Source organism: Pinus tabuliformis, chromosome X (assembly GCF_031772625.1).
Source record: "Pinus tabuliformis cultivar Carrire ecotype Pingquan chromosome X, CPIR1, whole genome shotgun sequence".
Classification (NCBI taxonomy): Eukaryota; Viridiplantae; Streptophyta; class Pinopsida; order Pinales; family Pinaceae; genus Pinus; species Pinus tabuliformis.
Genome location: NC_142308.1, coordinates 678,148,380 through 678,172,178, shown reverse-complemented (window position 1 = coordinate 678,172,178; position 23,799 = coordinate 678,148,380). Strand labels below are relative to the sequence as shown.

At 37.0% G+C, this 23,799-nt stretch overlaps 1 protein-coding gene across 11 annotated transcripts in view; it reads right to left on the bottom strand.

The window, feature by feature from the left end:
• Positions 1–23,799, bottom strand: part of LOC149141796 (calmodulin-binding receptor-like cytoplasmic kinase 3) — a 322,579-nt gene that overhangs the window by 218,445 nt on the left and 80,335 nt on the right. For 2 of the 11 annotated variants that reach the window (XM_089450426.1, XM_089450427.1), the window contains one exon: positions 4,860–5,008. The exons of 8 other annotated variants lie outside the window; for them this stretch is intronic. The gene's annotated coding sequence lies outside the window, so the exon portion shown is untranslated. Of the gene's footprint in view, positions 1–4,859; positions 5,009–9,773; positions 9,798–23,799 lie in introns of those variants that run through there. One more of the 11 variants, XM_089450433.1, reaches the window with a different exon arrangement.

The following is a 23,799-nucleotide window of genomic DNA, read 5'->3' as shown; positions in this document are numbered from 1 at the left end:
CGCAAGGAATACGAGTGATTTATTAGATTAAGATTGCTTAATTGTTTAAGTACTTAAGTAATGATTATGACAAGAGTACTTTAACAAAAAATGGAAAAAACAATCTTATCACCAAGAATGTGCCAAATTATTAAGTGTCAATGTTAAACAATAGATCAATCCACAAGATGCTTAATGATAGCAATTTAGAACACTTATTCAATAATGAAAGTTACTTGAAACAATTTAAAATCTTTCAAGATATTTTAACAAAGTAAATGTCAACGATCTTATGCCAATATTAAGAGATGCTCACTTAGAATGATTCACCATCATACAACCAATAATCTCAAGATGTCAATGCTTAAAATAAACAAACAAAATTATCAAAGCTTCTTAAGATAAGATGGCAAAACAAGACTGTGTTTAGCAATTATCCATTGATTCCTTTTGAGATTTACAATGTTCTTTAGACAATTAGAGGCTCAACACAGTAATGCCGATTATATGTCAAGATACTTGAGAGCGAGAGAGATACTTTAATGCCAATTAGATTTTCAATGCTTAAACCATTCAAGAAGATTAGAGCTTAGATGTGTGGGTGATTTTAGTGCAAAGTTAATGATTCTTAGAGCTAACACAAGACAAGCAAATGTTAGATTCCAATGTTTAAGCAATCCTCTTCACAATAGCACAATAAAACAAATCTTCTTCATAATGAACTTATTAGAGCATGTAACAATGAAAATCACTATGTAACATGACGTTCACTGTTAAGATAGATTTAAGGCAGTAGTAAACAAAATCACTTTTGTTCCAAAATGACAAGCAAGTTATGGTCAAATGTGAACAATGAGACACCTAATGACTTGTCAAATAAAAATTAAGTTAATCAACTTTCTTATGGTGTATTTTCAGTGTCATATCAAATCTGAACAATGTGACACCTAATGACTTGTCAAATGAAAAATTAAGCGAATCAACCTGCTTATGATGTATTTTCAGTGTCATCTTAAAGCACTTATAACAGAAGTAATAAAAGAGTGGAAACAGTGAGCTACCAACGTGAGAACATGTGCCAAAATCTGCCAAACAATTCCCAAATGTCAAAATAAGCCTATCAAATTGAAAATTTGGATTTTTTAGCCCTCTATGATGTGATTATCAGATCTGATCCGCTGGTTATGCAGAGACATTTTGTCAATAAATAAGTTAGATCTATGCCTAATAAACTAGATAACCGGATTCGTCTTATAGGCCCCACGAATCCCGAATCCAGCGTGTCCGACATGATTCTGCCCTGATTCGTGTCCAAAAACCATGACACATTGCGTCCTTTCCTGACTCGTCGAATCCGAGGTCGTGTCACAATTTTGGCAGCATGTCCTGTTTTCCAGGACTCGTTAGGTGGCAAAAGTGACCTGCACGGGTATGAAAAGGCCGCATTTGGTCATTACAGCCACGCATATTTTCATTTGGCAAGCATTTTGGCAGCTTAATGATCAAGTCTAGGCCCTAGTATTGATATGCTATTCATGGTAAAAGTGACATTCTCCTTAATCTTAATTTTCATCCTTTTACTTAAATTTTTAACATTACCATGAAATGACTCAGGATGTTTGAGAGTGGTTTCGGCCTCATTGGATATCATATGGAGAAAGTAGAATTTTAGATTTCATTCAAAATCCAGCAGGCTTATCAGTTTTTCAGGATTGGGGGATTGCAATGTTTCCATTGAATTTTGTCATGTATTAGGGTATGGAACTCGTATTTAATCAAGAGCACCAATCCCTCTATGTACCTTGATGTTAGTGACATTGGTTGTCAAACTCCTGTATCATGACCCTCCTAAAAATGTACGCATCACTCAAACAAAATCTTGACTTGACATGTTATGCTTGTTCTATCTTATGTTAATGCTTAAAGGGTGATATTAATGACAAAGATCCCTATACAGATACAGAGGTAATGACAAAAATACCTCTGGGTATTATATTAATGCTTAGAGGGTGATATTAATACAAAGATCCTGATTTTCCAACAAGACTAAAAAAATTAGACATTTCTCGTGGTGGCAAGAGGGCCAAGCATAAGAAATAGATAATAGATTGACATGTATTTGAATTTTGTATGTACTATGCATGCTAATAGCTATAGATGAAGATCTATATTTGAAATCAATAAATTTGTATCATTAATTAAAATTTGTGTAAGAAATATCTAGTTTTTAATATATATATATATATATATAACGAATCCTACGTGTCTTGTTCCGGGGGGTCAACGTGTTTGAATCCGACACCACGAATCTCGAATCCTACGTGTCCCGAATCCCCGTGTCAAGTGACTTAGCTAATAAACAATGTTCAATTCACCAAATGACTAGTAAATTTTTTCCATGAATTTCTTAATGCATTTATGCAACTTATATGTGATTTTTGGGGCACTTAGATTTAAATTTTATCACAGTTATGAATGTATTCAGAGAGCTGTAGCAAATAGTGGGGCAAAATGAGGGTTTAGAGAACAAACCCTAGGCCCAAGGCCTTGAAGATTGCTTGCTTAATTTGCATAAAAATTTCCAATGGATGTGCCACCTGAAAACACAAGATTTTTGCCAATTTCTTCTGCAAAACCCACCAGTATTCAGTCCCATAAAATTTCAGAGATGAAATGAAGGCAAGAGAGGGCTAGGAAGAGCGCTAGAAGGCTAAGGAAGAGGCAAAGGCACACAAGAGAGGACAAATAAGCCTAGCGGCTAAAGGGAAAAGGCCTAATAGCCCTATCATGAGGGCTAAAGAGGAGGCCAAGAGACCTAAAGGGGAAGCGGAAGGCTCAAGGAGGAGGCCAAGAGGGAAAGCAAGGGGCTAGGAGGAGGAAGAGGAGGCTTGAGGTGAGGACAAAGTCAAGAATGGCCTGCGGCCAGGCCTTAAAGGCCTTAATGGCCCACGGAAAGCCCTAAAGGGTTGTCATTTAAGGTCGAGAGGGGAGGTCAAAGCCTCTAAGGCTTACAACCAGGAGGAAAAAGGTAGGTCAAGGCCCTTAGGGGCTTACGACCAAACTTTAGGGCTAGAAAAAGGCTGACGCAAAGGGATAAGAGGCTGGACGGCTAGCCTGGAGGAGAATGTCGGGCCTAGAAGGCCTGAAAAAATTGAAACCCTTGCTCAAAAATCAAATTTTGTTTTAGATCTTCAATTTTGCTACAAAATCTTCAATAGTTGGCCCTGCAAAAATTGTAGAGGATAGATATTACCCTCAAGGGCCTAAATCTAGCTCAAATCCAGGTCTTTTCCCTTGATCTCACTTGCACAAATAAATTTACAATAACCCAAAACCCCAGTATATACAAAAATTCAAAAAATCTCAAAACCCCAAAAAACCCCAACTGCAAAACAAGGTTAGAAAATAAAATAATTTACAAGAATATTATACAAATTATATTTACAAAATATACAAGTGTACAATGCTTAGAATAATTTTTTTGTAGATTTTGACGATGGCTAAATGTATTTCGAAAAATAAATATCAAACCACAGCGTTAGCTAAGTTAGAAAACCATATAAAATATTCAAGATCCAAACAAAGTCAGCCTGTGCCCACAGTTTGTGAACTTGTAGCCCAAGGGTTGGAAAACCTGCAAACACTATATAATTTCTCAAGGATAAACCATTAGAACAACAATGAATCGGATCACCTAAGATAAGCCCAAAACTTATCAATAGAATGTTCCTATCATCTACAATGAATTAATGATTTAATAAAATATTAAAGCATAATATAAGAATGTATGTACCCAACACAAACCACAAATTAGTAGAACAGAGACACCATGAACTGCACCCCAAAGTCTTTTATTATGATTATTCAAAATGTCCCAGCAAGACAGTAGATTTACATCAACTTTTACAAAGTTACACTGGTCAAACATCGGATGGATTGAGACACAAATGACCTCTAATTTATAGATAAATCCTCCAAGGGGAAAATAACGACTAGTTGGCTTGATCCCCATCAAAATAATCTCGACTGTCAATAGATGCTTGATCAACTTTTAATCTCTGCCATCGAAAATACTTATTTTTGAGAAATTTTCGAATTTCTCATTAAACCCATTTTTTATTGGCTCATAAATAATTATTTTGAACTAATTTCCTCAAAAAATTGACTTTGACTTCACCACGAAAGCCCAAGGGTCCAATTTTTCTTGAAATCTCCAATATTCTCTTAGTGGGAGACCTCCAAAAATTAATTTCTTCAAGACCCATGAATTTTTCCACTTGGAGAATTTAATTTCTCTATCATTTTAATTTTTTATTCTAATTAATTAATGTTCTGGCTTAGGAATTAAATTTATTTTTGCCAGAAAAAATAATTAATTGACACTTGAGGGGATTAATTATTTTTCCACCCTCAAATACTTTAGCCATGATGTTTGATTGCGAAGGACCACGCACTAAAATATTTTTTACATCAGATTTTACATAATTCAACCCTCAAAGAGGGAAAACCCGTTCATTATAAACCCTCTAATAAATCACTCAATTCTGCGACACAGTATGATCTAGTAGACCAAGTGACTTGTAATAAAATAATTTAGCCAAATAGCTTAAATTATTCTCAAATCACTTTTACAGAAGACTCGACTAAAACACTATGACTCACCTAAGACTTTGACAATAAATTATGCCCTATCTTTGGGGTGAGGCTAGAGAGTAAAAATGTGTCGATCATCTATGTTTAGAAACACAAATGACTCAGTGAGACGAAAAACCTCCTAGGATGAAATTTTTCACCAAAATAATAGGCTTAGCTAGATTGTTACATACATACACAGTCTTACTAGCATCATTTACATTACAAATTTTGTAGAATGGGTTTACAATGACTCAAAAACTAATGGCTGATGATCCCGATCCTTTGAAAAAATTTGGTACAACTGCTTCCTTGGAACTTAACAAAATGTGTGCAACATCTGACTCCATATGGGGACATGTTGTTTTGTACGAAGTAACGTGAGAATCTCATAATCCTGTATCCAAGAAAACAGAAGTCTATCAAATAGATATCCATTTAAAATCGAAATCATCATGCATATATAGTAAATCTGCTAGACTAGAAAAAATATACTCTAACAAACTAACATATAAAAATACGAAACATAAATACATAAAATAAAACTACTTAATAACATGAATGAAAAGGAGTATGGTTAAAGATACTATACAAAGATGCCCTATGGCATCAGATGTCATCTATGTCACACAATCTGGAACATCTACTCGTTGATCGGTAGATCAATAGGTTGTCTATCAAATGTCCCTCTCTGACACTTGACCCTCTTTGGTTGTTAAAGCATGTAATAACCGTGGTGCACATCACTGTCAATCTGAAACTTTCTTCTTTTTCTGCTCGGAGGAGGGGATGGGCGGTGGGACGAAGGAAAATGATAAACTGGTAGAACGAACTCTGCTTCATATTGTGGCGGATGTTCCTACGGTTCAATCTTTTCACCAATTTTCAAGCCTCTTTGGAACTTCAACGTGGTATCTTCTCTCTACTTCTCTATATAGTCTGACCATACCACCTGGTGCTGCGGGGATAGTGGCGTATGATAAATCCATCTGAATACACCCTACTAAATCAACTACAAACTTCCGTGAAAGAAGCATTCCCCACACATCTGGAACATCAATAATAGCTATATCCATGGTGATGATCATATAAGGATAATTAGCCAAAGCACCCTGTAAAGCTTTGACCACACCAAGGACCTCAATCCCCTTAGAATCCATAGAGAAAATGTTATGATAAGGCCTAGAAATCCTTAAGTTTAATTGATCCATAACCTTCGTAGTCATAACATTTGTTGAAGCACCTAAATCCAGGATACAATTGTGAAGTAGGCGGTCATTAACATCCAAGGTCAAGAAGAAAGGATGATGATCCTCGTTAATCATGTAGCAGTTTAAATCCTTTAACTTGTTTTCTTCATCTTTAGGATGTGTGTCAATCCTTTCCTGTTGAGCAATGCCCAAAGCTTTGAAGAAGGAAGCTCTTTGTGACGGAATTTTTAAGAGCTCTAAAACTAGAACTTGCATTTTGATACTATTGATCTACGCGACCCAATCAACTTTCAAACCTGACTTATATCTCTTGGACACAACTTGCTTATTCTGACTTTTCTCTTTACCTTTCCTCTGGTAAGTATAACCCTTACTTCTAGCAATTTCCAGAATTTGTTCTTATGATGGTTTTTCACTGTATGCTTGTGTGATGGGATCCTTCTCGTCACTGAAGTTATTGATAGTGAAGGATGAAGAGATCATGTCTGCATAGCGACTATCCTTAGAAGCATCTTGACTAACATTATTTATCTGTTGACTCTTTCCTTCTTCTAAGATCTTTCTAGCAAAAGCACATGCACTTTCTTCATGGAAACTTTCACAAGGTCTGCAAAAAGGGATAGGCTGATCAACAACATTAGCAGACTCAAGTGGAGTAGGGGGCCTTTGATCATTAGGAGGGTTCCTTCTTGGCCAAGGATTGTTGTTGCCTCTGCTATTATTATTATTTCTAGGTTGCATATTCTACATTTGATTTCTTTCCATCTGAATCATCGTAGACTGTAAGTTACTTATTTGCCTAGTATGCTCAATTCTCATTTCCTTAATCATTTGAGTCAATTCTTTAATTAAGTCACACTCTTCTTCCTTAGCCTCTTTTCCTTTAGGTTTGATCGGACCTCTTTCAAAACCAAGAATCTTTGACTTACCTGAAGCCTTCTTATCCTTTTCCAATTCTTCAGTTGTACTATGGGCAACAGCTAGAGTGGCAAGGTGGGCACGTCTTATCTCATATTGAGTATCAATACAAAAAGCCTCAAGGTATTGTTTTAACATTGTCTTGTCAAGCGGCTTGTAATCTTGAGTCATATCCTTTAGAAGACCAATAAATCTTTGATTAAATTCCTCAACCATCTCATTTTCTCTTTTCTTAATAGTGTTGAATTCTTTAATCAAGTATTTTCCTTCTCTTTTATCCCCAAATTTATTCTTGAATGCATCGCTAAGGGCTCTCAAAGAGTCAAAAGCATTATCTTCTTTGCCATGAAACCATTCTAATGCTCTATCTTCTAATGATAGGAAAAACAACCTCATTTTGACATCTTCGTGACTGGATGCAGCTGCATGAGCAAATCTTCGTAAAAAGGTGTTGAACTTCTTTATGTGAGCTTCGACATTGATGGGATTATTCCCTTGGAAGATCGGAAGCTAGTTCATAGTGGAGTCATCTGGCAATTCATGCAAATATCCTTAGATGTTGGTGAAGTTGCAAGGCATGTAATAATCAGTCATGAAGCCTTGATTTATATGATTAGGGAATAGAAAATGGATATCAGGGAGAGCTTCCTGTCTGGGAAAGATAAAATGTTTTCTAGAATGTAGTTTGTTTAACCGAGCTCTTAGAGCCTTTTGGGAGCGGGGTTAACCAAGCTACTAGGATTTCTTCTAGAATAAGCGCTTGTGAATGGATGAATAAGTGGAGTCGCCACCCAAATAGGAAACCAACCTAAATTTTCAGGTGCTAAAGGTGCAGATAAACAAGATGAAAGGATTAGTGAGAGGAAAAAAGATAAGGTGATGAAAAGATGAAGAACAATGAAAGAAAGGTGCCAAAAAATGTTGTGGCGTTGACAAGACTAGGAATGATGAGAGATGATAAAAGAAAAGATGTCGTGAAAACCAAGGATAGAAAAATCTATCCCCGACAACAGTGCCATAAAATGTTGTCGCCCAGAGTGTACACGCACTGCGACAACGACTCAGGTCGAGGCCTGTCACCTTGATCCCCGAGCTCTCCGTTCTATCTATCTCCCAATATTGGGAAATGGGGGGTAGTCCCTATGGAAATGTGAAGATGGACAAGTTGGCAACTAACGAGTCTAGGAGACACGATTAAGTGGCCTAGCTACTTGGTTAATTTTAGCAAGACTTAAGGATTAGATTTGATTCGAATGTGAGACCAGTGCCTTATGGAGTCAACTTCTTGCTTATTACCAATTATATGGCAAGTAATCAGATAGACAATCGTTGCTTGGATGCTTCACTAACCTATATGTTATGCAAATCCTAAGACCTAGGTGTGATGCAAGAATCTTGATTACTTTTAGCTCTATGCCTATTCTAAGTATGGCCTTCCTCTTAATTGTTTTGGAACCAGTGTTTAGAGTAGGTTGTAGGATGGAAGCAATTGAGAAGCAAGCAAGGGTTTGATTAACAATACCTCCCCTTGTGTTCCAACCACCTGATGCCTCCGACGCTGCAAAGACTGCGGCTCTGATGACTGCAAGGTCACAATGTTAACCACTAAAAAGGTGTTGAATCCCTCAAGCTAAATTGAGAAAGGGTGGCGCTAGATATCTATCAATCAAGCTTATGCTTTGAGGTAAGTTATTAATTAAACTAGACTTAAGATGCTTATGCAAGGGGTACGAGTGATTTCTTAGATTAAGATTGCTTAATTGTTTAAGTACTTAAGTAATGATTATGACAAGATTACTTTAACAATAAATGGAAAAAACAATCTTATCACCAAGAATGTGTCAAATTATTAAGTGTCAATGTTAAACAATAGATCAATCCACAAGATGCTTAATGGTAGCAATTTAGAACACTAATTCAATAATGGCAGTTACTTGAGACAATTTAAAATCTTTCAAGATATTTTAACAAAGTAAATGTCAATGATCTTATGCCAATATTAAGAGATGTTCACTTAGAATGATTCACCACCATACAACCAATAATCTCAAGATGTCAATGCTTAAGATAGACAAACAAAATGATCAAAGTTTCTTAAGATAAGATGGCAAAACAAGATTGTGTTTAGCAATTATCCAATGATTACTTTTGAGTTTAGCAATGTTCTTTAGACAATTAGAGGCTCAACACAATAATGCTAATTAGATGCCAAAATACTTGAGAGAGAGAGAGAGATACTTTAATGCCAATTAGATTTTCAATGCTTAAACCATTCAAGAAGATTAGAAGATTAGAGCTTAGAAGTGTGAGTGATTTTAGTGCAAATTTAATGATTCTTAGAGCTAACACAAGACAAGCAAATGTTACATTCCAATGTTTAAGCAATCCTCTTCACAATAGCACAATAAAACAAATCTTATTCACAATGAAATTATTAGAGAATGTAAAAATGAAAGCCAATTATGTAACTTGAAGTTCATTGTTAAGATAGATTTAGGACAGCAGTAAACAAAATCACTTTTGCTCCAAAATGACAAGCAAGTTATGGTTAAATGTGAACAATGAGACACCTAATGACTTGTCAAATAAAAATTAAGCTAATCAACCTCCTTATGGTGTATTGTCAGTGTCATATCAAACCTTAAAGCATTTATAACAGCAGTAATAAAAGAGTGAAAACAGTGAGCTGCCAATGTGAGAATATGTGCTAAAATGTGCCAAACAATTCCCAAATGTCAAAATAAGCCTATCAAATTGAAAATTTAGATCTTTTAGCCCTTTATGATGTGATTATCAGATCTGATCCACTGGTTATGCAGAGATATTTAGTCAATAAATAAGTTAGATCTATGCCTAATAAACAATGTTCAATTCACCAAATGACTATTAAAATTTTTCCATGAATTTCTTAATGCATTAAGGCAACTTATATGTGATTTTTGGGGCACTTAGATTTAAATTTTATCACTGTTATGAATGTATTCAGAGAGCTGTAGAAAACAGTGAGGAAAAATGAGGGTTTAGAGATCAAACCCTAGGTCAAAGGCCTTGAATATTGCTTGCCCAATTTGCAGAAAATTTTCCAATGGATGTGCCACCTAAAAACACAAGATTTTTGTCAATTTCTCCTGCAAAACCCACCAATATTCAGTCCCAAAAATTTTCAGAGATGAAATAAAGGCAAGAGAGGGCTAGAAGGCCGAGGAAGAGGCAAAGGCACACAAGAGAGAACAAATAGGCCTAGCGGATAAAAGAAAAACGCTTGATAGGCCTGCCGTGAGGGCTAAAGAGGAGGTCGAGAGACATAAAGGGGTAGCAGAGGGCCCAAGGAGGAGGCCGCAAGGGAAAGCGAGGGGCTAGGAGGAGGAAGAGGAAAGTCGAGGTGAGGAGAAAGCCAAGAATGGCCCGCGGCCATGCCTTAGAGGCTTTAATGGCCCACGACAAGGCCTAAAGTGCTTTTGTCTAGCATCTAGAGGGGAGGTCAAAGCCTCTAGGGCTTACGGCCAAGCCCTAAAAGGCCTTTAAAGCCCACAACCAGGAGGAAAAAGGCATGTTGAGGCCCTTAGGGGCTTACGACCAACCTTTAGGGCTAGAAAAAGGTTGGCGCAAAGGTATAAGAGGCTGGACGACTGGCCTTGAGGAGAATGTCAAGCCTACGAGGATTGAAAAAATTGAAACCCTTGCTCAAAAATCGAATTTTGCTCATATCTTCAATTTCGCTGCAAAATCTTCAAGGAGTAGGCCGAGAGGGAAAGCGAGGGGCTAAGAGGAGGAATAGAATGGTCGAGGTGAGGAGAATGCCAAGAATGGCCCGCGGCCATGTCTTAGAGGCCTTAATGGCACACGACAAGCCCTAAAGTGCTTTCGTCTAGCATCTAGAGGGGAGGTCGAAGCCTATAGGGCTTACGGCCAGGCCCTAAAAGGGCTTTAAAGCCACAGCCAGGAGGAAAAAGGCAAGCTGAGGCCCTTAGGGGCTTATGAACAACCTTTAGGGCTAAAAAAAGGCTGACGTAGAGGTATATGAGGGTGGACGATTGGCCTGGAGGAGAATGTTAGGCCTAGGAGGATTGAAAAAGTTGAAACCCTTGCTCAAAAATCAAGTTTTGCTTCAGATCTTCAATTTTGCTACAAAATCTTCAATAGTTGGCCCTGCAAAAATTGTAGAAGCTAGATTTTACCCTAAAGGGCCTCGATCTAGCTCTAATCCAGCTTTTTCCCTTGATCTCACTTGTACAAATAAATTTACAATAACCCAAAACCCCAATATATACAAAAATTCAAAAAATCTCAAAACCCTAGAAAACCCCAGCTGCAAAACAAGGGTTGGAAAATAAATAATTTACAAGTATATTATACAAATTATATTTACAAAATATACAAGTGTACAATGCTTAGAAGAATTTTTGAGAATAGACTTTTTGTAGATTTTGACAATGGCTAAATGATTTCGAAAAATAAATGCCAAACCACAGCCTTAGCGAAGTTAGAAAACCATATAAAATATCCAGGATCCAAACATAGTCAGCCTGTACCCATAGTTTGTGAACTTGGAGCCCAAGGGCTTGGGAACCTGCAAACACTATATAATTTTTCAAGGATAAACCATTAGAATAACAATGAACCAGATCACCTAAAATAAGCCCAAAACTTATCGATAGAATGTTCCTATCATCTACAATGAAATAACAATTTAATAAAATAATAAAGCACAATATAGGAACACTCGTACCCAGCACCTAAGTCACCAGATTCGGCGAACAAAATCGTTGAAGTTCGAAATTCGCCGAATTTGAAAGGAAAACGAATTTAATCGTTCGAGTTCGCCGAATTTTATGGCGAACTCGAACGTAATGACGAATTCGAATTTTTTGGCGAATAAAATCGTTGAAGTTCGTTTGCGGTTCGAAAAAATTCGTTTAGGGTTGAAAAAAATTCGTTGAAGTTCGTTTTTTACGCGCGTTTTACCAAATGAATAGTCTGCGGGTTTCATTGTTTGCCGGGTTTCATTGCGCGGGTTTCATTGTTCGCTAATCGCAACTTCGCCGGAGGGTTTCATTGTCTCAACGTTACGTTTGAAATAAGATGACGTGTCCCTCAACGTGGCATATGATTTAGATGGCGGGTTTAATTTCAATATTTAATATGTTTTACATTTCTGTGACATTTGTCGGCGGTTGAGGCGACGGTCCTTACTTCTCTCACGTATTTATAAACTCAATTTCACTGTAAACTCTTTTTCTTGATAATAAACACACGGGATGGTATGCCGTTTGAGTTTAAAAATATTTTATTTTTCATACCCTACATTGACCAAATACACGGTCGGTTCCTATCCACCTTAGTAACTTCACGTTTATTAAAAAAAATATTAAATCAATTAAGTGAAAGTAATAGTTGAGAAATTTGGACACATTGTGGACCTATTTTTATGTTCCAAAACATTTAACGCGTTTCTCCTGGTTTATTATTACTGGATAAGGTGGAACCAAATTGTAAGCCCCAATGTTACATGATTTTTGAAAAGTGGCGGACCTTAAGAAGTTGTGGCTCTTTATTTTTAATTAAGATACACTTCTATATGCATAACTCATATGTACAGAAAACGGTAAAGCAAAGGGAATCTATTTCTAATTTTATCCAGATGTACCATTTGGCAGTATTGAAGAAGTTGATACAAGCTAAGTCATTGTTCAATTTAGTTGTTTTATGATTTCATAAGAAGAATACTATTATACTACATCACTGTCATATGAAAATTCTAAACTGTTATGCCAACAATCCTTTTGAAAACGCTCAACTTTTCTAGCCTCTGTTCTCTTGCTAAGCCAAAAATTTATTTGAAAATGACTTTAAATTGATTATATATATATATATATATATATACATTTTTTTTCGAATTTCTATATGTCGAACTTTATTGACAAAATTTTAGTTGCCGAACTTTATTCGAATTTCATGGTCGTCGAACTCGAACTCGAACACGAACCTGGTGACTTAGCCCAGCACATACCATAAATTAGTAGAACAAAGACACCATGAACTACACCCAAATTCTTTTATTATGATTATTCAAAACGTTCTCGGCAGGACAGTAGCTTTACATTAGTTTTTACAAAATTACACTAGCCAAACATCAGATGACTTGAGACACAAATGACCTCTAATCTATAGATAAATCCTCGAAGAGGAAAATAATGGTTAGTTGACTTGATTCTTGACAAAATAATCTTGATCGTCAATAGATCCTTGATCAACTTTTAATCTTTGCCATCGAAAATATTTATTTTTGAGGAATTTTCGAATTTCTCATTAAACCCATTTTTTATTAGCTCAAAAATAATTATTTTGAGCTAATTTCCTCAAAAAATTGACTTTGACTTGACCACCAAGGCCCAAGGGTCCAATTTTTTTTTAAATTTTCAATATTCCCTTGGTGAGGGATCTCCAAAAATTAATTTCTTCAAGACCCACGAATTTTTCCACTTGGAATATTTAATTTCTCTATCATTTTAATTTTTAACTCTAACTAATTACTTTTCTGGCTTAGGATTTATTTTTATTTTTGCCAGAAAAATTAATTAATTGACACTTGAGGGGATTAATTATTTTTCCACCCTCAAATACTTTAGCCATGGTGTCTGATTGCGAAGGACCATGCACTAAAAAATTTTTACATAAGATTTTACATAATTCAATCCTCAAAGGGGGAATACCCGTTCGTTATAGAACCTCAATAAATCACTCAATTCTGCAACACAATATGATCTAGTAGACCAAGTGACTTGTAATAAAATAATTTAGCCAAATAGCTTAAATTATTCCTAAATCACTTTTACAGAAGACTCGATTAAAACACTAGGATTCACCTAAGACTTTGACGATAAATTCCACCCTAGCTTTGGGGTGAGGCTGGAAAGAAAAACTTTGCCGATCATCCGTATTTAGAAACACAAATGAATCAGTGAGACGAAAAACCTCCTAAGATGAAATTTGTCACCAAAATAATAGGGTTGCCTAGGTTGTTACATACATACACAGTCTTACTAGCATCATTTACATTTTTGCAGAATGGGTTTAGAATGACTCAAAAACTTATGGCTGGTGATCCCAATCCTTTGAAAAAAATTGGTACAACTGCTTCCTTGGAACTTTGACAAAATGTGTGCAACACTACCAACACTTATGCAATGGATCCAGAAATAAAGTCTACACACAAAAATAATCGCAGAAGCGTAAATTATGAAGGCAACCAATACTGAAACTAAATTTACTTTCACCAAGCTACAGAGTTTCTTAATTGATAAGAAACAAAATATAAACACAAAGATAAAAATACAACACATAAATTTGGCACACTTATTTTTCTCAGGAAACCCAACTAGGAATACATGCTTCTTTGATGTGGCATTTTATTGATCGAGCAAATAGATTAATTACAAGGCAATCTATCTTCTTGAGAACACACTTGTTCTCTTGTTGTACTAGCTTGACTCTATCTCTGCAATACTCTGACCCTGCTCCTATTTCCTTGCACAAATCCTAGCCCTATTTCCTTGCACTCCAGGTCTCCTATTTCCTAGCGTAAAATTGCCTCCTATTTCCTAGCGCAATTCAACCCTATTATTTAGCACATGAAGCCCTCCTAAAAACGTGTGCGCTTGTTCCTCAAGGATACACACACCATAAGCAAAGATATCTCACAAAACTTGTGCACTCAACAATTGAATAATACATATGCTTGTGAAATTTCCACGATTGCCATAAACTAGAATTCAATCTTCTATCTATTGGAGATTATTTGTCTTATGTGATTTACTTTACAGAAAATAACGATTAAATCACTATTGCAATCTTCACAAATAAAAACGTTGCGGAAGATAAAATACTAGAACTGAGAAAATAATGCACACACACAAAATAATTTTGACACTGTTATTTTTGGACAATAGTTCCTGGAAAAACCCCGATGGCAAAACCAGTGCAGCAGATGAGGGTTTTATTATTATTCAGCAATTCGAGAAATTACAACTAGTTGTAGTAGAATAGCAAACCTTTGGCAACTAATAATATCCACTGAAAAAAAAAAATATGGAGACTCTGTCTCCCTGGGCAACTGATCTGGCCTCCTCCAACCAATTCAAACTCCTTCCCAACACTCGCACTCCTGCCCAAAAATGCGCACTATTGGCTCTGGAAATTCGCTCAGCCACAGGGGTCACTTCCCAGCAAGTCATACTACATCCCTTTGCCTCCTTGACCCACTCGCTTTGCCTCCTGGAAATAGATTCGGCCACTGGCAACTAAAACGTGATCTCTCCGGCGACTTGCACTGCGAAAACTGGCTACTGGCACTAGTTAATGCGGCTTCCTTCTCTGCAATAAATTGATCCCCTCCCTGCCTCTGGCAACTAGGAATCACTGTGTCCCAAACCTCTGTTGAATACCTCGTTGTTGGTGTCTCCCTAGCTTCAACTGCGCCCTTGTTGAATCACTGCAACTGGGTAAGTCGAACTGTTTGGACTCACTCTTATATTTCTCCAGCCCCGTTGACCCTACTCTTATAATCTTTTGTTGTGCAACCAATGGCCATGATCACATCTCAATCGGTGGCTATGATCATCTTGATTCCGTCAATTAACTTTTTCGGAAGTCTCTAGAGCCAAATCGACCTCCCTTAATTATTTTGATTTAATTAACCACTTTTCCTAAGTTAGAGTTAGGAATATTTAATTATAGTCTAATTAATCTAATTGAGGTATCTCTAAGGATTTTCTGACGAAACATTATCTGGATTTTGGAGATCTCGTGTTCCTTAGCCTCTTAGACACCATAGAGACTAGAACACCTATCCACTGCTACCCCAAAAGCTAACAGTGCCTTCGTCATCCTTTTATAGATTTGATCCATGCTAAATTAGGCAAGTACAAATTAGAATTTGAGTTGTGATTGACAAGTTAATTGAGTCGAACTAGTTCTCTCTAAATCATCACTTGAGTCACAACTCATCCTTTCTTCAATCAATGACTGAAGTTCCAACTCTTTTTGTTTGAACTCGAACTGCCACCCAATCTTGTAGTTAAACTAAAGAAGGGTCCACGTAACTGATCCTCCAACACTACGCATGAACTGAAGTCTATCTCATGATTTTGAACCATGCTAAAAGACAGGCAACTTGTGTTCTTTGGGCTAAGGCACAAGCCAGAGAAGGCTTTCGCTCACTACAATTTTCAACATCACTGATTTTCATATTGCAACCATACTTGATAGCACTGGTCTTGTTGCACCTATTTTGTCACAAGTCCAAGGAAGCAGTTGTGCAAATTTTTTCAAGATTTGGAATCATCAACCAACCACCTGTCATATCATTGTAAACCCAATTCCACAAATTGTAATGTAAATGATGCTAATACGATCGTTTAATTATGTAACAACTTAGTTAAGCCTATGATTTTGGCGACAAATTTCATCCTAGGAGGTTTTTTAACCTCACCGCATTATGTGTGTTTCTAAACACGGATAATCGGCAAAGTTTTTCCTCCAGCTTAAACCCCAAAGCTAGGGTGGAATTTATTGACAAAGTCTTAGGTGAGTCCTAATGTTATATTGAGTCTTTGTAAAAGTGGTTTGGGAATAATTTAAGTTATTTGGCTAAATTATTTTATTACAGATCACTTGGTCTACTAGATCATATTGTGTCGCAGAATTGGGTAATTATTATGAGGGTCTATAACGAATGGGTATTCCCCCTTTGAGGGTTGAATTTGTAATATCTAATGTAAAAAATATTTTAGTGCATGGTCCCTCGCAATCAGACACCATGGCTAAAGTATTTGAGGGTGGAAAAAATAATTAATCCCCTCTATTGTCAATTAATTAATTTTTCTAGCAAAATAAAATTAAATCCTAAGCCAGAAAATTAATTAATTTAGAGTCAAAAAATAAATTTTAGAAAAAATAACTTCTCCAAGTGGAAAATGACCAAAAACAATTGTGGGTCAAAAAGACATTAATTTTTTGAGGTCCCCCACCAAAGCAAAAATGGATTTTTTAAGAAAAATTAAGCCCTTGGACCTTGGTGGTTAAGTCAAAGTCAAAATTTTGAGGGAATTAATCCAAAAAATCAATTTTTGGATTAATAAAAAATGGTTTTTAAGATAAATTCGAAAATTCCTCAAAAATAAATATTTTCGACGGCAAAGATTAAAATATGATCAAATATTTATCAACGGTCGAGATTATTTTGACGAGGATCAAGCCAACTAACCGTTATTTTCCACTTAGAGGATTTATCTATAAATTAGAAGCCATTTTGCTTCTCAAATCATGATGATGACTCTGGTTCTAGACTGATGTAATTTTGTAACGTTGGTATTAAGCCACTGTTCTGTTGAAAACGTTTGAATATCATAATAAAAGACTTTGGAGTTCATTTCATGGTGTCTTTGTCTCATTGATATGTGGTACGTATTGGCTATGTATTTTCCTATATTGTGCTAATTTTTATATAAGCTTGTTATTTCATTTGTCGGTGGTAGGAGCATTCTATTCATAGATTTTGGGTCTATCTTAGGTGATCTAATTCACTATATGTCTAACAAGTTTGCTTGAAGAAATATATAGAGATTTGCAGGTACACCAGCCCTTGGGCTCCAAGTTCATAGACTGTGGGGATGAGCTAACCGTGCTTGGGCTCCAGGAAATTTTTATGATTTTCTTACTTCGCTAAAGGTTGTGGTTAATAATCTATCCTTCGAAATACATTGAGCCATTGTCATTATTTAAAAATTTATTTACTCAAAAAAAATTCAATCTACAAGCATTGTATATTTGTATATAATTTTGTAAAATATTTTTTCTAACCCTTGTTTTGCAGCAATTGGCGTTTGGGGATTTATTTGAAATTTTGTATATATTGGGGTTTTGGGAAAGTTCTATTTCCATTTGTGTAGGTGAAATTCAAGAAGATTTGTTGGGATTTTGAGCTAGATCCAGGCCCTTGAGGGTAAGGTCTAGACTCTAAAAAATTGCAGGGCCAGCATTCAGCGATTTTGCAGTAATTTGGGGAATTTTGAAGATCTGAAGTAGAAATCAATTTTTTGCAGGGGTTTGAAGAAATTTTGGGGCCTTCTAGGCCCAATGTTTTCCTCCTGGCCCTAGCCGTTGTCCTTTTTTCCTCTTCCTTGGCTGGCCGTAGCCCTGAATAGGCCTCTAAGGCCTTGTCGTCGACCTTCTAGGGCTGCTGCCCTAGGCCGCAGACCTTTCTTGGCCTCTCCTCCTTCTCCGTTGTCCTATTCTCCTCTATCGTGGGCCTCACGACTTCCTCTAACCCTACCTTAGGCTTATCCCTAGCCTCCTCCTTTTTTCCCCTCCACTCAGCCTCCTACCCCCTCGGCCTCCCTCCTTATCCCTTCGCTTCCTCTCCATACCCTAGGCCACAGGCCTTAGGGCCTTCCTCCAGCCCCTCAGCCTTCCCTTAGGCTAGATGGCAGCCCTTCGAGGGCCTATCGTGAGCCTTAGAGGCTCCTCCCTTGGAGCCGCAACCCTTATTGGGCCTTCTCTTGCCCTAACGCAGGCCTATAAGGACTTATTCCTCTCAGCGCAAGCCTATCTTGGCCTTGTTCCCTTGCTGCCCCCTCATCCTATCCCTTTCCTTGCCATTTTTGCCTCATCTCTTTCATTGTTTAGCTGTCATTTGATTTCTGAGCTAATATTGGCTGTTTTGCAGAAGATTTTGGGCAAAATTTTGTGGTGACAGGTGGCCTTTCCACTGAAGAAATTTTGGGCAAAAAGGGCAGGGACCTTCTAGGCCAAGAGGCCCATTGGTTTGATCCCTAAACCCTCATATCCTCACTGTTTACTTACAGTCATTTGATTGTTCAATAACAGTGGTAAAATATCCATATCAGTGGCATAAAATTAATTGATAAATTGCCTAAACACATTAATAAGTAACTTGCACTCATTAGATATTCACTGTTTGGCTCATTTTATGATTTATTGCTGACTGTCATAAGCATACTAAGGTCTGATATAAACAGTGACATAAGCATCTTTTCATTATTTGCATTATATCTCAAGTGCTCTCATCTAACTCAAGAGGAAGTGGTAATTTTGGTACTGTTTTGGCATATGTGTCGTTGATTAACTCACTGCTGTCCTATTGCTCATTGACTGTCACTTGAACATAAGTAACATAAAGGCTTTCATTTGTTTATGCCCTATTGATGAAAAATTGCTCATTGTTGAAAGGGTTGTTTACATTGAATTGTTGAAGTAATTTGGTAATTGGTGTAGTATCTTATTGCTAATAAGGACACTAACACATTGTTGTCTCTTGTGATTTGCATAAGCTTCAAAGTTTCGATTTTGCACTTAATAAGCTCACTCACAATCACATAAGCTTAAGATCTAATATCTTTTGTGGATGATAACTTTATCTTGGGGATATTGATGATCTATTTTTAAGAGCATCTATCTTGTTGTTTAATACTTGGCAATTATATCTTGGTTAAACCTTGTATCTTGTTGGCACTTGTGATATTGAGCACTCCATCTTGTGTTTAAGATTACATTTTATTTATTGTTAAGTACTCTTGGTCATAAGATAATCATAACTAAGTACTTAAAGTCATACACAATCTTAACTCAAGAGCACTCGAGCATTTTGCATTTACATTTTAGGTCTAGATCTGCATTAATTAACTTACCTCCAAGCATAAGTTTGGTTGATAGAGAGATAGGAACACCCTTCATCCCTTAGCTTGTGAATGCTAAACCCTCTCTTGTGGTTAAAACAGTGACCTTGCAGTTGTTAGAACTTAGAGCCACAGTCTTTACAGCGCCAGAGGCACCGGGTATGTTAGATTTCAAGGAGAGGTATCATTAACCAAGCCTTTGCTTGCTTCACCTTGACTTCTATCTGTCACTTACTTTTGAGACTAGCCTCAAAATAGATAAGGATCAAGGGATACACTTAGCTAGGCATATAATTAAAATCAATCAACACTCTTGCCTTACACCTAAGTCATAAGATTTGCGTAGCATATAAGATAATTAAGCATTCAAACAGCGGTTGTTCATTCGGTCACCTAGTTCATAATTGATCTAAAGCAAGTAGTTGAACTTGACTCCATAAGGCACTGGTCTCATATATAATTCGATCTAATCCTTTATCTTGCTAAAATCAACCAAGTGGCTAGGCCATTCAATCCTGTCTCATGGACTTGTTGATTGCCAACGAGTCTTGCATTTTCACATTCCATAGGGACTACCCCCATAGCCTGTTGTTGGGAGACAACTAGAACGAAGAGGTCGGGGATGAGAGTGACAACCCCTGACCTAAGTCGTTGTCGCATCGTGCCTGTACAATCTGAGCGACAACAGGTCCCATTCTAGTTTTCCTCCCTCTGCATTCACTAGACTGTTCATCCTTGGAATTTTGACTTACATTCTCTTGGAGTGATACAAATTTTTTGAGAGACGCCCTTGAGCATTTGCCTGGACTTCATCAATTTTAGGGGTGTTGCCTTTGAAGAAAGAGGATGAACCAAGCCTGCATTGAAGCTTAAAGAAAATTAAGCAGTTTTATGATAGCTACAAGATAGATGCTTTCCAATGGAGACTAACCATTCCAAAAGGGCATTGTATAGAGTATCTCCTCTACTTGCCTTTACTAGCTTTTCAAGAGTGTTGGAAGTTGAACTAGACTTAGTCACCGAACCACCACAAGGGTTTCATGATTTGTAGACATGGGACCTGAATTACTTATGCGGTAACCTTCTTTAAGAATATGATGTAACTGAAGCATCAACTAAAATATTCCAAGCAAAAGTCATCACAAGTGTCTTGGAACAAGAACTGAAAGGTGTGACGTTGAGGTAGTAACAAACTCAGGATGCAGCATGGAAAAAGAAAGGTTTTTACCATGGGAAGCTACTTGCCAAAAAAATGAACACATGCCCACTAAAGTAGGTGGACAATAGCTAGTATCAACCCCTAGTCGGGAAGAGATTACATATGTTCAAAAAAGAATAAGGGGTGAAGGAGCCCATTTGTGAATGAAAAAAATGGAGCAAAAGGCCCTAGTTGAAGGGAGAGACTATGTGACAGAGCAACAGGGTGATCAAGGTTTGGGCTGGAGTAAAGAACCAGATCTGAATGAATTTGACACAAACCTTTGGAACAATGAAGAATTCAAAGCTAAGATGAAAATCTTGAGAAAAGAGTTGCTATCATTTTCTTTCTCAGATAAACTATAACGAACAAAGTTCGTATACTCATGAATATTCAGAATATCTGGAATATGTAATTATCCAATATAGGACAAATAATATTTATATATAAGAATGTTGAATGTACAACAGATTTGATGGTTGAGGGCCTTGCTTATATTCTAGGCAACATGCCCCTTCAATATGCTAATTTTTTATTAATTATTAATCGTATAAAATATTAATAGCATTGCCTTCCCCTTTAGAAAAGCTTTGTCCTCAAAGCTTATTAATGGAAATGCTTGATATCTTTTCCGTCTCATAATGTCTTCTTGTCTTTCTCAATTCTCGGAACTGACATCTTCGATGAGACAAGACGATATGTGTTGGAAATACTAAGGGGGGTGAATCAATATTTCTTTTCAAAGCATTAACACATCAAGAGAACAGTGCACAATAAGATTTTAGGTTGAAACCCTTCTGGAAGAAAAACCACTGAACGCTTTTCTAATCATTTTATGAGTACATAAAATGCTTTAGATCCAACTGAAAGGAAAGCCCCAACTCCCTAGTACTCTAGAAAAGCATTCAATTTTCCAGCTCCAACTGGAAGGACGACCCAATGCCCTGGTTTTATCAGTTGCTACTGAAAGGATGCTCCAACACCCTTGCAAGCTCCAACTTTCCCTAGCACCAACCTAACACCCATAAGTATCTTTAGGCTACCACCTAAAGGTGACTTCAACCACCTGCCTAGCACCACCCAACCACCCTGAAAATGAATTTGACAAATATTGTGGGCTCCCGTACCACAGACAAGGACCCACTTACAATGAACAATGAAAACCCAACAATGAAACCCTTACAGTCAAACTTCTTGAATAATGACAACAGAAAGGTATGCCTTACAACTTCAAAAAACTTTACTCCATAAACCCTACTGCAATAATGACAAAAAAAACCTTACTGCAAGTGCAGAACTTCAATGATAAGACAGTGCAACCCTTACCCGGTATACTGCTGTAAGATGATATCTGGAAGAAGCTCTTACGGCTTCATAATGATTAGTCAACTAAATATAAAACTGCTGACTATGAAACCCTGTTGTAAGATGAATAGACACCTTTCAAACTTCTGCAACAATGACAAGATTCTTACCGCAATATCACGATGAAGGCCTTTACTGCTGCAGATGACAATCTGACAATATTTTGTTGCAAGATGATGAAGCTACTCTTGATACTAACTGTTGCTATCATAAAACCCTACTGCTGGCAAACTCCTTTTGCAAGTCTCAGAAGTGTGTATTATTAATCACAGGTGATCAGCGTCTAACCTTTGGAGATTCAGCACTGTTATATGAATGATTTTGATGCCAAGACAAAACTTCAATGTTACCCAACGTCAAATTATATTTCCCAGTTAACATATTGTATGAAGGTCAAATCTTTCCACTGTAACTTCTTCAAGGCTTTAAACCATAGGCCACAAGTGTGTACTAAATATGTGTCTAGGACTGCTCAGAGAGGTCAGCTCTAAGAGATGCACATACAGTAAGTATAAATGTATACATATGCTCAAAAGGACTGCTGCAATTAAGTGACTTCTTCGCTGGCCATGGAGGACATTTAAATTTCAAACTTCAGAATTCTAGACTTTTTTTTTTTTAACCACATGGTGAATCGGTAACTATCAAGTTTAATCCACGGGAGACCCAGGATCAAACCTCATTGCTGCCACTATAACACCAAGAGCATAACCAACCACCTGCAAGTCGGGTATGCTAAGATCCTATGATTTTAGCAAGAGCAGACCCAGCGGTCAGGGGGGGTCCGCCCCTCTAGCCGCCACCACAGCAGGTCACTGTACTCTTCAGGATGCCTCAGAATGGTATCAAACTAGGGTTCTTCTTGAATTTTCAGAGTGTCTCCATAGTTAAATACTTCAGGTCCGCAGGTGCTTTTCAAGCCTTAGAAGTATTGTCTTAACTTGTTCCACCAGACTTCAGGTACTCTTCTTCAAAATAGTCCTAGGCCACAAGTGCTTTATGTGCCCCAGATAGATGCAAATCTCAGTGAGTTGCCCTAGGCCGAAATTTTCAGAATAAGGCCTCAGTTAGAAACTTAGACCACTTTATCTCTGAAAATGGTGCATTGACTGCCCAGAAATGTGCCACAGAGGATTGGATTAGGCCTTGCTTCGCTGGTTTTAAGAAGCCACAGAGACAGACCTTTAAGTTCAGAGTTTGATGCCCTAAAGACAGTCGAAAGGTGTAAACCATATGGCATGCAAAGCTTTTACCAATTGATTGCTTTTTTCTAGATAAAGGGAAAATATGGTTGAGGAGAAAAGTTATCTACAATATAATATTACGACTACTTTTTAATATTCCCCATTTTTAGGCTCATCAAGGACCGGAAGAAAAGTTTGGTTGCTTAGTTTGTTTGGCTGGAAATTCATGAGTTTGGTAACATTATGAAAAGACCCACCAAAAACGGTAACCATTATTTAAAGCAGTAAAGCTTGGTGTTGATGAAGTAAGCCTGATAATACTTATTGTCGTTTATTTACAACTCTATACAAAGTTACTAGATTCAAAGTAAAGATAACACGTAATGATCCAGAGGCAAGGAGACAGATAAATAAAAATTGTTCTAATTGTGATCATATTTTTATAGCTTCACAACCATCAAGAAAAACTTCAATTTTCAATCGAGTGAAGAAGCCCTTATAAAGTGGATCTAATCTAGCGGTCGGTGGACAGAAAATCGCCAGAGACTGCCTACAATTTCAGATTCCCGGTCTTAATTGTCTTGGCAGGAAAATTTTAAGTGAAGATTAATAGTTGT